Source organism: Tenrec ecaudatus, chromosome 9 (genome assembly GCF_050624435.1).
Source record: "Tenrec ecaudatus isolate mTenEca1 chromosome 9, mTenEca1.hap1, whole genome shotgun sequence".
NCBI classification, from domain to species: domain Eukaryota; kingdom Metazoa; phylum Chordata; class Mammalia; order Afrosoricida; family Tenrecidae; genus Tenrec; species Tenrec ecaudatus.
The window spans coordinates 126,429,381-126,432,771 of record NC_134538.1 but is presented as its reverse complement, the minus strand read 5'-3'; the positions used below and the strand labels follow the sequence as shown (position 1 = coordinate 126,432,771).

At 43.1% G+C, this 3,391-nt stretch overlaps 1 non-coding gene across 1 annotated transcript; it reads right to left on the bottom strand.

Annotated features, from left to right (window-relative positions):
• Window positions 1-2,902: 2,902 nt before the first annotated feature.
• LOC142457680 (U1 spliceosomal RNA) lies at window positions 2,903-3,066 on the bottom strand. The gene has a single exon (XR_012786377.1). It is a non-coding gene; the product is annotated as a U1 spliceosomal RNA (small nuclear RNA).
• Window positions 3,067-3,391: the final 325 nt, after the last annotated feature.

Sequence of the window (3,391 nt, the reverse complement as noted above, 5' to 3'; positions counted from 1 at the left end):
TCAACTATTGCAGAGTCACCCAAAGTGAACAGGTTTCAGCAGAGCCTCAAGACTAAAAACAGACGAGAACAAAAAGCAGGCTGTCCACTTTGAGAAATTAGCCATTGAAAATCCTATGGATCACACTGAAACATTGTCAGTTACTAAAAAGCTAATTACTAGAAACAGAACACTGTCAGAGGCAGTGGCAGAGGAGGAGCCCCTCAGGTCGTAAGACACTCAAAGTACGACAGGAAGAGCTGCTGTCTCAAAGCAGAGTCGACCACAATGACATAGATGGGGTAAAGCATATGGGAGTATGGATGATGGGGTAAAGCCTGTGGGAGTATGGGTGATGGGGTCAAGCCTGTGGGAGTATGGGTGATGGGGTAAAGCCTGTGGGAGTATGGATGATGGGGTAAAGCCCGTGGGAGTATGGATGATGGGGTAAAGTCCATGGGAGTATGGATGATGGGGTAAAGTCCATGGGAGTATTGATGATGGGGTAAAGCCCATGGGAGTATGGATGATGGGGTAAAGCCTGTGGGAGTATGGATGATGGGGTAAAGCCGGTGGGAGTATGGATGATGGGGTAAAGTCCATGGGAGTATGGATGATGGGGTAAAGTCCATGGGAGTATGGATGATTGGGGTAAAGTCCATGGGAGTATGGATGATTGGGCAAAGCACACGGGAGTATGGATTATGGGGTAAAACCTATGGGAATACAGATGATGGGCTATGACTCAAAATGAGAAGAAAACCCTGCAAACATCAATTAAGAGTTGGAGCCTGGAAATTGCAAAGCATGAATCTAGGAAAATAAGAATTCATTGAAAAGAAAATGGAAGGCATTAACGTCAATTTCTAGATGTTAGTGAATTTAAATGGACAGGTATTGGCCACTTTGAATCAGGAAATCTTATGGTTTACTCTTCTGGGAATGATAAAATCCAGCAGAGTGGCATTACCTTCATCATCAGAGGTGTGTGACTGGGCTGTCTCCTCTCACTATACTCATTAGATCTATTTGCTGAGCAAATCATCAGAGAAGCTGGCTTATATGGAGAAGAATGTGACATCAGGATTGGAGGAAGGCTTATTAACAACCTGAGATATGCAGATGACACAACCTTGCTTGCTGAAAGTGAGGAGCACTTGAAGTAGTTGGTGATAAAGATCATGGATGCATGGATTACAATCTAATGAAGTGACAGAAGCCCTCACAAGTGGATCAATACACAGAGAAAAGATTGAACTGCCAAGGATTGCTTCTTGCTTGGATCCATAATCAATGCTCATGGAAGCAGTAGCCAGGAGATCAAGTGACATTCTGCATGAGGTACATCTGCTGTACAAGACCTCTTTAAAGTGTTGAAAAGCAAGGATGTTACCCGACTCAAGTCTTTGAGGCCCAAGGTGCACTTGACTCAAGCAATGGTATTTCAATTGCCACATACACATGTTAAGATTGGACGTTGAATAAGGAAGATCAAAGGAAATTCAATTTGTTTGAACTGTGGTGTTGGTGAGGTATATTGAATTAGTTAGAAGGATAAACAGATCTGTTTTGGAAGAAGTACAGTCAGAATGCTCCTTAGAGGCATGGATAGTAAGACTTAATCTCATGTACTTTGGGCATGTTATTAGAGGAGACCAGTCTCTGGAGAAAGACATCATGCTTGGTCAAGTAGAGGGGCTGTGAATAAAAGGAAGATCCTCGACAAGATGGAAACAATGGGCTCAAACATAAGAACAAATGTGAGGGTAGCACAGGGCTGGGCAGTGTTTTGGTATGTGGTACACAGAGTCATGATGGTTGGAACCCACTGCACGACACCTAATGACAACAAAAACAGCCCACTCCTCCCTACCCCCCACCTTTTTTCTTAATTCATTTGTATTCTATTTCTCATTAAAAAGTTTCCTTCCTCAGGTACAAGGCATCATCAGAAAAAAAAAATCTTACCACAGTGAATGAAGGGGGAAGTGCAGAGTGAAGACTCAAAGCCCATTTGTCAGCCACTGGAGATCCCCTTGCAGAGGGGTCTAGGGGAGGAGATGAGTCAGTCAGAGTACGATGTAGCACCGATGAAGGATACAGCTTTCCTCCAGTTCCTAAATGCTTCCTCCCCCCCAACTACCATGATATGAATTCTACCTTGCAAGTCTGGATAGAGCAGAGTATGTACACTGGTGCAGATAGGAGCTGGATGCACAGGGAATCCAGGGTGAATGATACCTTCAGGACCAGGGGTGTGAGGGGCGATACTGGGAGGGTAGAGGGTGAGTGGGTTGGAAAAAGGGAACCAATTACAAGGATCTACATGTGACCTCCTCCCTGGGGGACGGACAACAGAAAAAGGGGTGAAGGGAGATGCCGGACAGGGCAAGATATGACAAAATAATAATTTATAAATTATCAAGGGCTCCTGAGGGAGGGGGAGCGGGGAGGGAGGTGGAAAAAGAGGACTTGATGCAAAGGGCTTAAGTGGAGAGCAAATGCTTTGAAAATGTTGAGGGCAAAGAATGTACAGATGTCCTTTATACAATTGATGTATGTATGGATTGTGATAGGTTTGTATGAGTCCCTAATAAAATGTTTTTTTAAAAAGTTTCCTTCCTGAGGCCCTGGTGCAGTGTTTTGCCTTAAATAATTCACTGAAAATCCAACTTATTGATGGGTTTTCTGAGTTCTATGTTCTGTCACATAAGTCTCCAGGTTTCGTATGGATTATGATAAGAGTTGCATGAGCCCCCAATAAAATGACTTTTAAAAAATGCCTCCTGGTTGTATCTATTTTCTCCTATCTATTTTTATTCAAACAAGAGTTTGCTGTGCAGGAAAAAGTCTATTGACCCTCTGTTGTTTATTCATAATATCCAGAGAGCTTTACTATTTTCCTTTTTTTCTTTTTCTTTTACAGGGGAGAGTGTGAACGCAGTCCCCCACTACCACAAATTATGCAGTCGAGTTTCCCACATTTGGGAAAATCGCAGGGGTCAGTACATCGGGAGTGCAATGGGTGAGTCTCACCCTGGGAAAACCACCTTCGTGATCATGGTATCTCTCTTGCCAGGTAAGTATTACTATTTAGTTTTCTATTTTAAAAGTTTTCTGAGTCTATCCATATTTCTGCAAATCTAGAACCCTTACTTACTTACTCAATGCCATTAAGTCAGTTCTGACTCAGTAACCCTATAAGACAAGGTAGAACTACCTCTGTGAGTTTCTGAGACTGTAACTTTTGCGGGGAGTAGAAAGCTTTGTCTTTCTCCCAAGGAGTTGCTGGTGGTTTTGAACTGCTAACCTTTTCATTAGAAGGCCAATGGGCAACCACTATGCCAGTAGGGCTCCAACCTGAACCCTAAACACCTAAAATGCCACTGTTTTCATTAACCATCAGTTGTCT